This window comes from Notothenia rossii (assembly GCF_949606895.1).
Source record: "Notothenia rossii genome assembly, chromosome: 3".
Classification (NCBI taxonomy): Eukaryota; Metazoa; Chordata; class Actinopteri; order Perciformes; family Nototheniidae; genus Notothenia; species Notothenia rossii.
In genome coordinates, this window is record NC_136901.1 from 47,970,461 (window position 1) to 47,990,106 (window position 19,646).

Sequence of the window (19,646 nt, forward strand, 5' to 3'; positions counted from 1 at the left end):
TGTCACATGATATAGTGTGCTTCCTATTAGTATAGCGTTGTGTTGATTGTTTGCTCCATGTTACAGCTGTGTTTCTTAAACAGCCTTCTTTTGTTATTTTGTCCCCATCTTATAGAGAGGGTTGATTTATTACTTTCTGTTTAGCCTAAATATTTTTTTCATTTCAAACCTTTATTTAACGAGATTGGTCCCATTAAGATCATAGATCTATTTTTCAATGGAGACCTGCAGCATATAGGTTCCAAATGAAACATAAAACAATAAAGGACATTATATTTACAGGATACATTTACCGTAATTTTCGGACTATAAGCCGCACCTTTTTTCCCATTTCTCGACGCTGCGGCTTATATAACGGTGCGGCTAATATATGGATTTTTACAGCTAACGGCCACCACCTTTAACTCTATGGGCTCTATGGCCGGTCCGCGGACCCCCAACTTTAAGCGGCGGGTTCCAGCAGGAAAAGCTGGAGGCCGGAAAAGAGTGAGACAGGTAGCGCGCAAAAGTAAAAGTGGAACCGAGAGTGGTACGAGAGACAGAACGAGAGCAAGACAGACAGACATTACGAGAGCGAGACAGTTTGTCCCTGGGAGCGCACCGTTTAAGTTTGAAAGTTGAAAAGTTTGTGTGTCTGAAACGCTATGTCATACAGTACAGTTTGCACAGCACAGTACATGTTCTGTAGCTACTATTGCACTTAATGGTAACACTTGAATACGTTATGCAAATATGCAACTTGTTTGTTGAAATGTTAATAAATGGGAGCTTCCTCAAACAGCCATCTCTTTCCCGACAATCCCCTCTGTGCACGAACCCTTACATATGGTAATTAAACATTAAAACACGTGCGGCTTATAGTCCAGTGCGGTTTATATATTTACACATCATTCAATTTAGCTGCTGTGGCTTATATTCAGTTGCGCCTTATAGTCCGAAAATTACGGTACATAGTTATAGACTTTTAGAAGTGCCCATAGTATCAACAAGCATTTCATTTAGCCTAGCTTTAAAAACATGCAGAGGAATGAGATTGCTCAGTTTCAATTCTTGCTGAAGATTGTTCCAAGCAAGTGGAGCTGCGCACATAAAATCTGTCTTACCTAAGACAGTCCTTGCTCTTGGCACATCTAACAATAGTACATCATGCGATCTCAGACAATAGCTGCTTGCAACTCTCTGTGTTATCAGGGAGCAGATATAATACGGGAGTTTACCCAACAAAGCTTTATAAATAAATGTGTACCAATGACTGAGCCTCTTTACAGTAAGTGATGGCAAACCTGCCTTGGCATACAGGGTACAGTGATGAGTAAGTGCTTTACAATTTGTGACAAATCTCAGTGCGCTGTGATAGGCGGCATCTAACTTGTTCAGGCAATAGGCAGGTGCATTCATATACAACAAATCACCATAGTCCATCCAGCACAGGTAAAAAGGTCACAGTGACTAGCCTTTTCCTGGCTTCAAATGAGGAACAGGACTTGTTTCTGAAAAAGAAACCTAGTCTAACCCTCAGCTTTTTAAGCAGGTTATTGACATGAAGTTTAAAAGTAAGACAATCATCAAGCCAGATACCAAGGTATTTGTAACCGGTAACCACTTCAAGTACTTGTCCTTGCATAGTAACAATATCTAAAACAGGCTCTGGTGTCTTTGTAGCTTTTGAAATAGCATTACCTTGGTTTTATCAACATTTAAAAGAAGCTTAAGCTCAGAGAGCTGAGTCTGAATAATGTTAAAAACAGCCTGTAATTCAACACCAGCCTCGTTAATGGAGGGACCTGCACAGTACATCACGGTATCGTCCACATAAAAATGTAAAGTAGCTTCATTCACATTTTCACCTAAACTGTTGATATATATGGAGAATAAAAGTGGACCTAAAACAGAACCATGAGGAACACCATTAGCAATGTTTAACCACTCAGAAGACAGCCCATCAAAGTGAACACATTGGGACCTTTCAGAGAGGTAGTTCACAAACCACCCCACTGCATGGCTGGATATGCCAATACTGAGTAGCCTCTGCTTTAAGATGCGATGATCGACGGTATCAAACGCTTTGGAAAGGTCAATAAATAGAGCTGCACAACTCTGCTTATTATCTAAAATACTCGTAATGTCATTCACCACTTTCATTGTGGCAGTGATGATGCTATGTTGCTTTCTGAAGCCTGACTGATGTTTAGACAGGATATCATTTTTACATAAAAACTCCTTTACTTGTTCACTCACTAGGCGTTCGAGCTCCTTTGCCAGAACTGACAATTTTGAGATTGGCCTATAGTTATTTAAAATAGTTGCCTCCCCTCATTTTAGCAAAGGCAAGACATAAGCTGACTTCCATACTTTTGGAATTGCATTTGTGCTGAGGGAGAGGTTAAAAAGAGTAGTAAGAGGAAGAGCAATAAAATTTGCAGCTATCTTTAAAAAGAAAGGGTCTACGTTGTCCGGGCCAGCCGGTTTCTTAGGATCTAGCTTAGATAAGGCTTCATGAACAACATTGACAAATATGTTATTGTAGGCTACTTATCAAGGCTCTTTTGTTGAGCTTCATTTAGCTTTGTACTCTTTTGCCTTTTGTTTGTGCCAGGCTGCCTGCCTCATTATTTTCTGCCTATATATATTATATATATATAAATAAACGCTTGTCATATACCTAATTCCTTCCTGGGGTGTGTTATTTCCTTCTACCCTAGAGAGGACGTAACACTTGCGCTGATCAGCTAGGCAGGGACAGGCTCCCTTAACCCATTCCAGCTTTTAACATGTCTAGAAAGATTGAGGTTATATTCTAACATATTATGTTATGGATACTTTAGCCTCCATCCATGTTGACAATTTTCCACACTTATTTTCCACTTGCATTTATGAATATAGTTTTGCTGTGTTTTACACTTTTGTATTTATGTTTATAGTTTGCTTTTAATATTTGCTCAATGTATTAGAAAGATTTTATTTTCATGATCTGATATGTTGTCAAATGTTCTTATTATGGGGCAGTAGAAGTTTACTGTTGCTTGACATTCGAATATTTACTAAATAGTACATTCTGATACAAAAAAAAAGTTGTTTAAATCATTTGACAAAGAAAAAGTATGTGAAAAAAAAGATGTATTTATGTTCAATACAATGAATATTTAGCTATTCAGGTAGCGCATCAAACTGCGTTTCGTCTTGCTATAAGCAGCCTATTTCGAAACAAAGTTTGCCTACTTGCACTGATAAAAAGCCACATACCAAGAAACAAGTAAACAATCGCTTCCACATCCTCCATTGTTGTGTTTTGTGTCGCATTGAAGATGACGCCACGGCAGTTTTATGCAGCGTAGCTCCGCCCGCCAAAAAGCCGATCGCTCCGTCTACACTGCGTTACTATAGTTACTACCCCAGTTCCTAAACTGTAATGGAAATGCGCCATAAAGTGAGCCAGTCCTAACGAGGCCTTGCCATACCGAGCGAGGTCGTGTAGTGGAAATGCACCATTAGTGTATAAAAAATGTATTCATTAATTTCCTAAATTGTAGTGTTCAATCGCCAACCCAAGGAACAAATATTTAGATTTCATACCTCTGGAGATAAACGTTCAGTATACAACTGGCCCTTACTGTTTGGCTGTGGCTGACACAGAAAAATCAATAAATGTAAGAAAAGGTCATGTCAGGACCTCAACACAAACTGATGGACCCAAATGCACGACCCAGAGACAAAGTCTTAAATGTAAAAAAGGTATCTTTAATTCCAAAGATCAGGAAATCCCTCTTAACAGAGTAGGTACTGGAATTAACAAAAACTAAACATAACAAACAGAGAACTTAAGAAAAACATAAGGCTACAAAATTAACAACACAAAACCTGACATGAGAGAAAGCCATCTTTTCTTAGCTGAGGTATGGCACGACCATTCGGGGAAACAAACAAGACAAACTGACACAGGACAGGGAAGAGACAGGACTATTTGAACACGAGGTGAGTGGGAACAGGTGGAAAAAATCAGGTGAGAGACAGGACTATTTGAACACGAGGTGAGTGGGAACAGGTGGAAACAATCAGGGGAGAGACAGGACTATTTGAACACGAGGTGAGTGGAAACAGGACTATTTGAACGCGAGGTGAGTGGGAACAGGTGGAAACAATCAGGGGAGAGACAGGACTATTTGAAAACGAGGTGAGTGGGAACAGGTGGAAACAATCAGGGGAGAGACAGGACTATTTGAACACGAGGTGAGTGGGAACAGGTGGAAACATTCTGGGGCGGGGCAGACACTGACGATGGCGGGAAAAACACACATGAGGAGGAAGAAACAGGGCCTGAAATGAGAGACAAGAGGTAAATACAGAATAAAATAGGAAATGACAGACAAAATTCATATACATAACTAACATCTGACGAGACACAGGTCATATATTTGAAAAAAAAACATATAGCATAATTGTTTTGTTATTATTTCCCAAGAGTAAAACTCCTGCAAGATGCATTTTACATCATGGATATAAGGGACTGTCACCTTCTGCACTGTTAGAAATTAAAAGCAATGTTTTATGGCATAATTTAGTTAGAACATACCGTCAGTTTAAATGCTATTTTATTCTGGAAAAAAACGGAAGTTCTCAATACCAAGCTTTTATTCTGAAAATCCTTCATGACGACATCCGGGACTACCGTCCATTAGTATTAAAGAGGCTATTGACGCCGTTAAAATGTGTTACATATAAAGTTATGAAAGAGATAAGGAAGAGAAAAGGCATGTGGAAGTAAGCAATGAATGTAAAATGTCGAAATCCTCTGTTTAACGCAATATCGGACACAGAAGACCGAGTCCCCTACATCACCACAGCCCCCAGAGAGGAGGGGCGAACAGCCAGCAAGCGGGAAGGATGAATGCTTGTGTTGTCTCTTCTGCTCGGCCGACCACAGGCAAATGTAAACATGAAAATTGTGTTCACCAGCCTCCTGGCATCCCTCTCTCTGAATCATCTTCTACTTGTAACATTACCGCGCCATTTTAATTAAAGTACCCATTTGAACCTTCTCAGAGACTCCATTGGTCTACTCACTTTTAAAGCTTCTCTCCTGGACGCGAGAATAACGAACAAAGTTAACAGCACACAATTTAGATTTTTCTTTGACACAAACCTCTTTTCATCCTCATCTATTTTCTTTGGCAGAGCACTTGTTCATACCATAAAGCTGCATACACATTGTTCAGCTTTACACAACACAAATAATGATATGAAATGTGCCCAGAGAGAGAGAGAGCCTTGGTATTGCTATATTTCTCCTGGGTGTCCCAGGCTGACAGAAATCAAGAAAACCTTCTTTGATGTATTTGCATCAATAATTCCTAACTCCAGCTCCTTATGTCAAATTACTACAGCGACTGCCAGAAAATCTCTTTCACCTCTCAGGCTTTTCTGTGCGGCGCTGGCTTGACTGTGAAAACATGGTTATGAAGCCTATAAGCCGGGCCTCCCCCCGGCCCTTTAAGCTACCAGTTATGCTCAAATCCACTGCAGAGCAATTGTTCTCAGACAATTTCACTGCAAAATACGGATCGGGACCCATATTTTCTTCTCACTGGAAGCATTTAAGTGTGTATTCACGTCCGAAGCAGTTAAGTGGACTACCACAACTCTTCTTTTGGTTGGGTGGCTGCTGCTCACGCCCCATTTCAACTCATGCCGGAGTCTGTGTCCGTGATGCTGCGCTCATTGGTGTAAATGCAGATTGGAGTTTGAGTTGTACAAACATTTCTTGGAGGCAAAGTTATTCCGGAGGCAGAAATAATGTTGTTAAATCAGCTGAAAGTCAGTGGGATAAGCAAGGTTTAATGGGCAGATAATGCAAAATCACACTGGAGCCTGTTGGAAAAGGCAGAACATCTGACAAAATTGCCTTTAATTTTGTGCTCACTTGGCATGACATTGTGTAAACCCATTTCTGTTTAGTATAGTATGTACTTTATTTTGTTGCCAATTTAAACAACTTCAGCTTATTGAAAACACCAGTGCCAAAGTTCCTAGCTAGAACGAAGAGAACTGTGGCCATTATGGCTGGTGCAGCTACTAGTATGTACATATGATACCCAACGTAATATTGGGCCTGGGAATGGACATGATACTGTATAACATTGCAAAATCACTTTATATGTTGTAGTATATTATTTCCACATTCAACAACCTGTAATTTATTAAATATGCTCATGTGCATGAGCTTGACTAAAGGTCAACCAGTCGTTTTGATATTTTATGTTTAAGGAATGTTCGATAATGTGGACAAATGTAATTGAAGAGACTTCGTAGACCATGTCGAGAGTATGCAGCCGTGTTAGTAAGTAAAAACATTTCATTTTTAACTTGCACACGCCTGGAAGTCCCTTTTGTGCCAAGTTTGCAAAACAAATCACTCGATATTCTCAGGCCAAAATACATTTCAGATCTTCTTGAATCAAAACCAAATGTTATCTTAAAGAAACAGTCAATTGGTGTTATTTTGATGAACACAATACTGTTCACATCTATATCAAACGATCTGTCCTGCTTTTCCTTTTATTGATAGGTTTCTCTACTAATGCCCTGCAGCCATATTGCTAAATATTATTATATTCATGATTCATTACAATTTTAAGATAAAAATACTTGAGAACTTGAGCTTAATGTGTAGGATTATAATTGTGCTTAACATCCAATTCACTGGCCTTAGTGTTCCTGTGACTGCAGCATATAGGCAACATTTAAACGAGGCTCGGAGGCTTTACTTAGGCACAGCTGTGCTTTGAGCTAAATGCTAATGTCAGCATGCTAACATCTGCTAATTAGCACTTTATTGAAAATACAGCTGAGGCTGATGGAATATCATTAGTTGTGTATGTATTTGGTCATTAAGCAAAGTGTTGCAGATTGATGATGGTGCTAGGTTAAGATCTCTACAACGGTTTAAAATTCATACTCCATTAAAGTATGCATTTCATTCTTAACCAACATGCCTTTTTTTATTCTTTTTTTACTGTAATCCGAGAAAAATGGGCAGGGGGGAAAAAAGAGATGCTGTGGGCCAAGTATGGCCCATATAAGGTATATAGCAACAGTCTTTGGTCTTTGGGAAAGGAGTTGGAGGGAGAGGTAAGCCTACTTTCTAAGAAAAATGTATGTATGAAAACTGATAATTCTCTAGAAAATGGGTTGAAAAGATACTGTTGTATTTATAGATTGTGAACGCTTATCCGTCTTGGATTGGGGCCAAAACTGGGTTATTCATTTTTGATTCATGACTTCCCTCTGACAGGGAACCCACAAAGGAGCTTTAAGAAAGGTGAGTAGAGATAGAAATAAGTGTGTATATGAACATGTATGTACAAATATTTTTGTTGAATCAAATATAAGCTCTACTGTGTTTAGACATATTCATGCTTTTGGATTATATTAAGGGGGAGTAACCAGTGTTCGAAATGGGGGGAGCCATGGAACAAGACAAGACATCACTATGACATCATCAAGTGGCCACAATCTGATCAGCTCATTTTCAGACAGGTTTTTATAGAAATTGATCAGGACAAAAAGAGAAAGAAAACACCTGTTGATGTAGAAGAGACATGAAGAAGAGGGGACACATGTTGATGTAGAAGAGACATGGAGACACATGTTGATGTAGAAGAGACATGAAGAAGAGGGGACACGTGTTGATGTAGAAGAGACATGAAGAAGAGGGGACACATGTTGATGTAGAAGAGACATGAAGAAGAGGGGACACATGTTGATGTAGAAGAGGGGACACATGTTGATGTAGAAGAGACATGGAGAAGAGGGGACACATGTTGATGTAGAAGAGACATGAAGAAGAGGGGACAAATGTTGATGTACAAGAGACATGAAGAAGAGGGGATACATGTTGATGTACAAGAGATATTCACAGATCTTTTTTTTATTTGTGAAAATATTTAGCGTATTTGCAGATCTGTTTTACACTTGCAAATTTATTTATGAGTTTGCAAATCTTTTAAATGCATTTGTAGATGGTGTTTTCCATTTCCAAATCACATATTTACACACAAATCATTTTTATGTTCACACAAATAATTATGAGACATATTTAAGCCCTTACATTTTATTTATTTGTCTCTCTATGAACCCTCCAGGGCTCCGTAGAAATGGACCAATCTGCACAATCACTACTTTTACTGTCGCTACTTTAACTATATTTTGATAATACTTTTCAAATGTTACTTGAGTAACATTTTGAATGCAGGACTTTTACTGTGAAGGAGTATTCCTACACTCTGATACTTCTACTTTTCCTCAAGTACAAGATCTGAGTACTTCTACTTTCACTATAAGATCTGAGTACTTCAATTTTACTCAAGTACAATATCTGAATACTTAGTCCACGTCTGGTAGCGTATTAGCCTGAATTGTAGCCACAAAATCACGCAGAGCTGGATAAAAATAGACTCACAAAGGTAACTAATATTTACAAATGTGTACAATGATTTGTAGGTAATTTTGACTACTCAAGACACCTGACTTCTTCAAAGGAAGACTGTTCATTCTACAATTACATGATGGGATTAAAGCAAAATGTAGTTTTACTTGTATAATACTTCAAGATTTAATATAAAAGCCTGTTTCTAAAAGTATCAACCATAGCGACGCGGTCAAATCCTCAGTTTATAATTTATAACATACTAACAAGCCAAGGTCTAATGACGCAACCAAGTCTCACGGCATTTCCTGCTATAGTCACAAAATAAATGTAATCTATTGATTTGTTTTCATATGTTTTCAAATAAACAAAGTCTTGGCTTTCAGAATATTAAACTTGTTTCGGCAAATACAACTTTGAAGCTTTTAACGGCATAATTACAAGCGGAGAACGGAGTAACTTGACGTGACAGCAAGCATAACAACAGCCGGTGTTTCTTGCGCAAACGCAAAAATACACAAACACACACACACACTCGCGAGCTTCCCCCAGACCGGTAATACAAACGAAAGTGTGTCTTCGGGTCAATGTGACTGATTTCGATAGAGCAATGTAAAAGCGAAGCAATTAAGCGCGCTCCGACTTCTTTATTTTATTTTCATCTAAAATCACATTTGGTTTAGGCACGAAACATACTACCAGTAGAAATACATTGCTTTTAAAATCGCTCTGTGTCGAATCAATAGATTATATTTCGTGACTATAACACGAAATGCTGTGAGACTGGGTTGAATTACAACAGTTAGTGCTTCATCTTCTGAACACCACAGGATGGCAACTGTAACACACATATTAACATAGGTAGCCTACGCTCCTCTGAAATGATTGTCCCCTGCAATTATTATTATTATCCCTCATCGAGTTCGCTATTCAGCTTGCTAACGTTAGCTTAAACAAACGTAACATGCAACGTTAGCCTAATCTACTATGCTCTACTACGGCGTACCTTTCATGTGGCTCGTTAGCGCAGACTCTCCCATCGTTATTTTTTGCAAACGTTGCAGGAGGCTACTCGTGGGCTTGACCCTCGTCTTAGCCATGGCTTGTATTTGTCTTCTGCTAGCCAACGCTCGTTGAAACTGCAACCTTCTGGCATACTGTCATCTATCACTCTCATCAGAATGCCCAGGTCACACGTAAAAAAAACATTTGCCGGTCATGCGCATAGCGCGGGAAGGCCGGAGCGGAGCTGTTTTATGTAAAAGCGAAGCAATTAAGCGCGCTCCGACTTCTTTATTTTATTTTCATCTAAAAAGCATTTACAATTTCAAGCACTTTATCCCAAAATTCAAGGACTTTTCAAACCTTGAAAACACCTCGTACAATTTCAAGGATTTCCAGCACCCGTACGAACCCTGATATATACAAAACAATATTTGACCAAACACACACACACACACACACACACACACACACACACACACACACACACACACACACACACACACACACACACACAAAAGGCATCATATTTGACCAAACCCTCTCCTACAACAGGTACATCAAACAGATCACAAAGACAGCCTTCTTCCACCTCAAAAACATCGCCCGTCTACGTCCATCCCTCTCTCCCACTGCTGCCGAAACCCTCATCCACGCCTTCATCACCTCCCGTCTGGACTATTGCAATAGCCTCCTCTATGGTTCACCTACAAAAATCCTCAACAAACTTCAATATATCCAGAACTCCGCCGCCCGTCTACTCACCCACACCCGAATCCGTGAACACATTACACCCGTCCTCATCAAGCTCCACTGGCTCCCCATCCCCCAGAGAATTCAGTACAAGATCCTCCTGATGACGTACAAAGCCCTCCATAACCTGGCCCCATCCTACCTGACTGACCTCCTCCACAGACACACTCCCACTCGCTCCCTCCGCTCTGCCACTGCCAACCTCCTGTCCCTCCCCACCCGGACCAACCTCAAGTCTTGGGGCGACAGAGCCTTCTCCGTTGCTGCACCCACCCTCTGGAACTCACTACAACAATCCATCAGAGATTCTTCCTCCCTCACAGCATTCAAAACATCACTCAAAACCCACCTGTTCAACACTGCATTCAACCACTGACCACCCCACTCCCCCCGTATTTTTTCTGTTTTGTTTATCTCTTTTTGTATTTCTTTGTCTTTTTTTTGTTGTGTTTTCTTAAATTCTCTGTCAAAGCGTCTTTGAGTTTCATGAAAAGCGCTATAAAAACAATTAACAATTGTAATCATTTGCTGTAGCCTATAGTGAATCTTATTTCATTTTGTTTTAAAGATTGTGGCTGTAGTTCAAGAGGAATTTCCTAAACTCAAAACGTTAAAAGGAGGCTGGATGTTTTACAAGTCGACAGGTACAGTAGCCATTTTGTATCTCCAATTATAAAATATATTGCTGTTAATAACTGTTATGTGATATCCTACATTTAAATGAATATTACTATCATCTTTTAAAGTCGTAGAAGACAACTGTAGTTTGCCTGTAAAAGTATAATGTATATGCATTAATGTACACATGGTGTTGGAGCACCACCCAATCGAGTGGTTGGAAGGTTCACCTCTGCTCCGCGCGTCCCTTGATGAGCTGGTCAAATTATAACAGAAGGAATTCAAAGCACCAGAATAAAGATTAAACAATAATCTGTTTTAATGGTAAAAAACAACTATACAAATACAGAGTACTCTGCAACAGTACAAAATACAGAGCACTCCGGGATGAATTCTACCACCGACGGTCAGTCAGAAGACAGCACCGTGTATAAGGATATCATAATATTTATACACACAAGTGGGGAGGAGTTGTCGGTTGCTCCTCCCTTCATATTTCTAATTGATTGCTTCACTCCTGGGCGGGGCCCTAGGCAATGAGTCAGTAGTTGTTGATTCCTTCTGGTTCGCTCCATCTCCTTACAGTGTGTGTGTGTCTACATCCCTCTGCCCTCAAGCAGTCCCACAACAATGCTTTGGAGTCGTGACAGAATGAACACACATTCCCCTTTAACATCTTCAACACACAGACATATGTTTAAGCCAACTACTCCAAAATGTTGTGGCAATTTAGCTCTCACACATGAAAGAATAAAACAGAGAAATCAATAAAACACAAACACAGGTATAGCTGAGCAGTAATCATACAGCACATATAGCCACTGCAATGAACACACACACACATCTTATCATGCAGCCCACCACACAAATGTCACACATGTGTTTCCCTCTTAAAGCTATACTTGTATATGTTTTAAACGTCCTCGTCTCATGACATCTTTAGGATTAGTTAACTAACAAAGGTTAAGTGTTCTTATACCCTAAGGCCTTCTCTGAACTTCCTCCCACCTCGAAGTCAGCTCACTTGGAATGAATACTATTGATAATTCAGACCGACCATTGTCTCTCTAACTGTGTGACCCAATCGTCTCAAGGCCTCTTTTAGGAGTCTTGCAGGATATGAACCACTAACTAACAAGACTTTAACTGTATCATATCTGAGGAAGCCCTCTCTTGGAGTTCCTCTGTTAATTGCAAAGACCATTGATAATTAGCGAAGAGACTCATGAGCCTCTTCTAATATCTGGAAACTGTAATTAAAGTACAGTTATATATCCAAGACTTGACATAACATGTCCTCCTTTTATTAATTTAAGTTTCCAGATCATACAAAAAACTCTTACAGATAACCTACTGACTTCTGCCCTTGAAAGCCCAAAATGACTTTCTGAAAAATAATTATCAACGGGTAATCATTTTACTCAAGGCAGAAATCACAGGTTATACTGTACCTTACCTACTCACAAATAGCCAAAAAAAAACCTTTTGATTATAATACAAAAGTGGAAGAAAAGACCATTTGCGCTAATCTACTTCTACTTAAAATGGGACATTATTTTAGGAATATATATAAAAAACCTCTATAATTAAGAGGAAAAAATTGAATGAATATACCAGAAATAGGCTGGATTAAACTTTCTGCTATAACACGTTACTTTAATAGTAAGACTGTTTTAAAGGACACTTTCTGTCGTTCCTCTTTCCATTTTAAAATAGGTGGTAGTGGACGTCGCAAGCTTTCAATAATCCCAACAGACTCGGAAGGGTACTCAACAAGGCTCCTGAAATCAGCCACCAACAATGGCAAAAGCGTAGTGTTTGTGGTTCCACTACAGGAGCAGCTCTCCATAGAACCACTGCCATATGATTCAGCCGAGTTCACAAAGATGCCACAGTCAAGCTGCACATCATGTGGCAATCAAATGCCTTTGATGCTGTTGCCTTTACATGTGGCGGAATGCAACACCACAATGCCTGAAAGCAGTTATTCCAACATTTGGTTTTATTTCTCAAATAAATATGTAAATATGTTTTTGTGCAAATTACTGTTTCAAACATTTATCTATACTACTAGCTCTCTCTTTATTCTAGGAGACTGAATCTCTGGTTTCCATGGATGAAGAATGCCAAGTGATTGAGCCCCGTACCACAGGGATTGGAGAATCCTCTGAGGTAAGTGTGCATGTGTAGAGAATAACACATTTCACCAAACTTTTTTTTTTTGTACTGTAACACACACTCACTTGTATGTGCTATTCTTTAGCAGGTTTGCCCAATTAGTCTTGGATTATACCCAGCAGATGTCCTTGCAACACATTCAAGCACATGTGGTGACAGGTAATATATCTCCAGATATGTAAAAAACATAAAGCGAAATATTTTTTGATGGATATGATTTTACATTGCTTTGTATGATAGACGATATGCAGGAATAAATATGTGAAAAATAATCATAGCTAATGATTTGTCCCTATTTGCCATTCTTTATTTTTGTTTGTCTTTTCTTAGAGCTGACATCGCTAACCAAAGTGAAGCAGCCAGTCTCATAATGACAGAGGAACTGCCAGGACCTTCATTTCCACGATTGTCAACAACATATTCAGCAGGTTATTTATTCAGAACACTTACTGCTATGTTGTAGTTTTAAAATAGACCACTTTTTTTGGGCTCTAAATGGTTAAATTACTACTCACGAAGACTGTTACAAAACAATGATCCCAAAAGAAAACACTAACCACTTTATTACTATTTCAAATTATGTTTTCAGCTTGGACCAGTGAAGTGGACCCAGAAAAAGCATGTCAGTTATTCAGAGAAGAACTTCTGGGCCGGAACGCCGAATGTCCAAGCTTTTCTCTTTTGATTGACATGTTTGATACAGAAGAACAGGCTAGTTATTTTATTTCTTTCTTCAAAAAGGAATAATGTCAACTGGGCAGCTCCATTGAAGTGCAGACTGATACAGATGTAGCGTTTCATTTCAGACGCCTAGCCGTGCGGGTCCGTGATCTACACGGGGTGGGCCCCTGCTGAAAAGGAAACCCCCTCCGCAGGACTTAATACGCCCCCTTGATAAATAAATGTTATTTTAATGAAACCAGCTGCAATGGATCATGGATCCACCAGGGGGAGCTGTGAAAAGCTGCCACACTGGAACTCATGTGAAATAAACAGCCGATAGATCTACAGGTGTCTGATATAGCGGATATTTGTTAAGATCCATATGTCACGGATAGGATCATATTCTGTGCTAAATAAGAGACATGTAATCATTTACAAAACATCACCATGTTTTTATTTAACAAAATACTGTTGTTTAATTCACGTAGGTGTAAGTACAAAACCACCGCTATGTTTTTCCATCAGCAAATGCAGCCCGGCTCAAACAAACGATTTTCAATCATCATCCTCACGATCATTTAATGTATCATATGTTTGCGAATTGAAATGAATGCACTAATACATGTAGTTTAATCCACGTGAGTTTACAACAACAAAAATAATCGCTTTGTTTTTATATCACATCCGACCAGAGGAAAATGCAGCACGGCTCTCACTACCGATAATCCTAATCCCAAGGGAAAACAATAATATGTACAGTGTTAATAGTTTACTGTATTATTAGTGTCTAATATTACTGCTATAACAATCACACATTGAGTTGTTAAAATCAGACCGTTGTCTTTTTTTTAAACAGTCTGAATGAAACGGCAGCTCTCAGGTGATCAGGTGTGTGTTTACCAGTGTTGGGACTAACGTGTTACAAACTAACGCACACAACTACCTTTTGCGGTAACTAATAACGTTACTAGTTAACTATCCCCATTCAGTAACGCCGTTATAGTTACTGTGATTTAAATGGGTGCGTTACTGCGTCACATTATGTGATCCAACTGATCCGAATCTCCCTGCGGATGTAATTTATAGGCGAATACAGCGATGTCCTCTCACAGTACCATGGAAAAGTGAAAGTGACCAGAGAGGAGTGATGATTGGTTAACGCGGGATAACATTTCAGGGTAAGCCAATCAGAGACAGAGTGGGGCGGGTCTTGCCTTATGGGGAAAATACACAGACACACAAACATTTGCTAAGGCTAACACACACATACACGGCAAGGCCCACCACCAGCACACACACACTATAGCAGATGCAAGTATGAGCGAGAGCAGCAGCGCATTTACAACTTGGAGATATAACCACTATTTTCAATTTGTGGGGATAAAGGACGCACAAAATATTACGGTCAAATGTAAACTGTGTGCAGGACAGAAAGCATTGTCCACATCGAATAACAGCAATGCCAATCTCCTCCCAAGCCAAAGACCCCACCGTCTCAACCACCGGCAGTGACCCAGATGGAGCAACACCATCGAAACAGCCAAAAAACGATTATTTTAAATCGCCACATGTCACCCAGAGTCAACTAAACAGATTGATTGCGGAAAATTGTTTGTTTGTCTTCAGTGTCAGTCTGACCGTTTATTATTTATCTAATTGTTACTGCCAAAAGAGTGTAGTTCTTGTTTAATTGTTACACTGCCAAAATAGTGTAGTTGTTGGTAATGTGTACACTGTGGTGATTGACATTAGTCACCCACGGATCTATGGGTTGGGGTATTGTTCTGCACGGACATTTTAGTGAACCGGAGTTCCTGTTTCCGCCGGTCTTCGCTTCCCGGGCATGAAGTTGTTTACAATGGTTTTCAGATGCTAAATAAAAGTCTAGCTTGTACCTTTGATACCCCGCCTCCGACTCCCATCTCTCGGCACCACAACAATGCCCAAAGAGTGTAGTTGTTTTTATTTCATATTGCATTACTTAGAACTTGATTGTTGAGGCAACAATAAAGATGCCTGTTTTATTGTTATTGCACAGATTACAGGTACTGAGACAACGAAATGCAGTTTAGCTTCTAACGGTGCAACAAGCAGTAAAGTGAAAAGTACAATCTACAGAATAAAATATAGAATTAATTGAATGATGAATAAACAGTGAGGGGTATGAATACACTAGATATGCACAGCAGCCTGTGAACAGTATTAACAGTGTGTATGAATATGCTAAGATATATAAAGTATGAAAACAGTAAGCAGTGCAAGTATAGCATACATGCCAACCTTTCCAAATCCAAAAGAGGTAGGTTTGCGCGGGGCAAATGTGCACGCCCAAATTAGGTAATCAGAATAAATGGAACCCAAGTAATCACATGTATAAACCATGTATTTAAAATATAATGCATCATTTTATGAATTTTTCAGAAAAAGTGGTAGTTTGGTAAACAGTGTAAAAAAACGGTCTGTAAAATGCCCGAAAAGTCAAAGAATGGGAGATAAATATCCCAAAGTTTCCAAATGTTATTATATTTTGTATGTGTTTCTGGTCCTTTTTCAGTTTAGACCGTGTAGATGAAGGATGTGTCAGGATGCAGAACTCTTGTGTGAACATTGGATAAAGCCAGGTTCATATTCTTGTTTCATGTTGTTGACATATTAGAGTCAAAGGTTTGCACAGAGCGAAATTTCTTTGTGTTGCGCCATAAATAAGAAAATACTGCATTAAAAAAGTCATTTCCTGCATTTTTATACTGATAGAGTGTGATATAAATAATGTACAGGCTTTCAGATTGCTGTAGTTCACTAAACACATTAAAGACATGTTTGCTGTTGAAAATGTCAGAAAAAGTGAAAGAATGGGAGATAAATATCCCCAAATCTCAAAATTGCATTATATTTTGTGTGTGTTTGTGGTCCTCTTTCAGTTGAGACACTGTAGGATGCTTCCGGAAAAGACCAAACACTGGATGTCTTTCAGTCGCCAACATGTGTTTTCGAGACACTAATATTAACAGGGAAATCCTTCAGGACTCAATTGCCTCGTCGGGGGTAACGCTGCCTTTCCCGCAGCGTTACCCCCGGTCTGCACGTTGTTTCTCTTTCAGAAACACAGAGGACTACTGTTTGTATGATGCGATCGAGCTGCAAACGATGTCCACCAAAAGTCAAGTCCAGTGTCTATGGAGTGTCATTTTTATTTGTTATAGTTTGGGAAGATTGAAAATCGGTAGGGAAAGCCAGCTAAGTCGGTAGGCGGTAGAAACATGTCAAAAGCGGTAGACTACCGCCCAAATCGGTAGGGTTGGGATGTAGTATAGTATAAAATATATGGATATTAATTTCATGATCAACATTGTGGAACAATGATGAAAAATGTGAATGGAAGTGGCGACGTAAAACTGACACAAAACAACAACAAACTTTTGCCGAGCCAATGGAGAGTTTCATCAGCAGCGGGTACAAACCACCAATGAGCGCTCAGCTCGAGATACCAGCGAGTCGAGAGAGTGAATTATATCTGCATTTTCTTTTTTGAGAAGTCCCCACCCCCCATGTTGCAAACTCTTTGTTTAAAGCCAATTGGCCATCGGAATGTGTGGAGTAAGTGTCCCAAGGGGGATGCTCACATTCCACAGCTCCCCCCCCCTCCTGTGATCTCCCAACCCCCAGTATGTAGGTTTGTGTTGGCTGCAGCATGTCTGTTAGGCCCCGCCCCCCGTACACAGAGAGACACAGGGAGATCGCTCTTCTGGAGTGAAGAGATCGGAAATAATGATATTGCAAGTTAGAAACGTAAGATGTATTTTGACAGACAAGATGGCCAGTCCGCCACTGCACCCAGCCCAGCCCACGTAAACTGTCAACGAGGGGAGCCTCGCTGCTGGGGGAACGGTGGACCTAGTGTCCTGACCGGAGTGGGAATAATAATAATTTTATCCATTAATTTCCCCAACATTGTGGTAAAAAAACCACACGTTTAATCCATGTTGGTGTACTACAACTACAAAAAGCATCGGTTTGTTTTCTGATCAGGAAATGCAGACCGGCTCAAACAAAGGATTTTTAAATCATCTTCCTCACGATCATTTAATGTATCATATGTTCGCCGAATTGACATGAAAGCACTAATAAATGTAGTTTCATCCACTTGAGTTTACAACTACAAAAATAATCGATTTGTTTTTATATCACATCCTACGGGAGAAAATTCAGCAGCTCTCACTACCGATTTTTAATCCTAATTTAATCATCATCTTCACCACGATCATTTATGTTTATGTTCCCCGAATTGACATGAAAGCACTGCCAAATATGAATATACTGTAGTCAACTTCATTAAAACGTTATTAACGTGCCTAAACTCAGAAATTCACCATTTCTACGCATGACAACAAACTTTGTCCGTGTTTGGTTCTCTCGCTGCACAGTGAAGCGTTCCCGCATTGACATCACTTCCAGCTTCCCCCAAAACTTCAAAATGAGTCGAAGGAATTTCCCCGCAATGTTCGAAATTATTGATATTTATCGGAGCGATATCGCACCTTATTTTTTAAACTGACGGTTCGAGATGACTAGTAGCCCAATATTTCATTGCACAACAGTTGTTGGGATGCTGTCACAGGTTCTTTAAACTGTCACACTTTCTGTTGTTTCTATCGCGCATTGCCGGTATGAAAGGGTCTGTGCAGGAAATATCAAACATTTAATAAAAGTGAAAAAGAATGAACAAGACTTAACGTATTAATAATAATTAATTATATTTATTCCGTTTGGATGTAGGATTTTTGACTTTGTTTAGAGCACTCCGATTATAAAATTGTGTTTATGAGAAAAATGTAATCTGACTCCATAAATCACATAATTGTTTGATTAAAAACTACACTTCTGGCTAAGAATAAATGAAGTTCCCCTTTAAACACAGCCCCGGTCTTCTGACGGGGTCTATCTATGTACTGGCTGGAAAATGTTGGGCCAGTCTCTGTCGCTCCGTCACAGTTCTCCCGCTAACAGTCACTCTCTAGTTCAGCTGGGTTCTTGTTGACTTCTTCACTGGTTTGAGACAAGCCACCCTATTGGAACACCTCCCTTTGTAGCCAGACCTCACCACAGCAGAATCGAGTTTCTGTTTTCAGGTCTGGACAGCTTCACGTCAGGTGTATTGCCGCCCCTTGCATATTTGGGGTGGAAGCCCATCGTCTTGACCTCACTAGCTGTGTCGACACAATAGTTTTCTGTGTGGGGGAACAACATCACTTGTAATCTGTATCCTTCTCATAATTACAAAAATAGTCTGCTAAATGTTCAACTCTGCTACTTCTAATCTGTGGATGCTCTATGTGTAAATGCAATATTCTACTCACTATCTTTTAAATAACATTCAACCTCTCCCTCCTGTGGTGACATATGTGGCTCTATGTAGCTGGTTTTCTAAATACCCTTGTGCTGAAGATGCATCACCTTGTGGTCTGGCCCTCTGAACTTCCTCATTGTTGTGGTTGATACCAGGCTGTCAGTGGTATTTGGTTCATGTTTGGCGATGCTGTTCATCTTTGACATCCCTGGGACCCCCTGCTTCTGTCGTGGAAACCTCCCCTGGGGTAAATGCATGGAGGGCCGTTATTTGGTGTATTGTTCTGCAGACTCTCTCTGGACCAATGTCCCATTTGGCAGCAATGGTAACATCTCTCAAACCGGAAACCTCTTCCTCCTTTTTGTCGGTTCTGCATCTGAATCTCTGGCACTACTCGAGGTTGAACTGTTTGAGGTGTTTGCCCTGCCTTCTCTGGTTCTTTGGCCATCTTTGATGTAGCTGCCATTTGCCTTGCCGCTTTCTTTTTTTTATTAGCTTCGGTATCTTTCTCAGCTATTTGTATCTTCAAGAGTCTCAGTTGTAATGCTACCATTTCTGTCTTTTGTGTTTCTCTTTGTCGTCGTCTTTCTTCTGTGATTTCTTCTAATCGTATGTTCTCTTCCATCAAGTTTTTTGATTTACTGGTTAGCATTCTTACTTCAT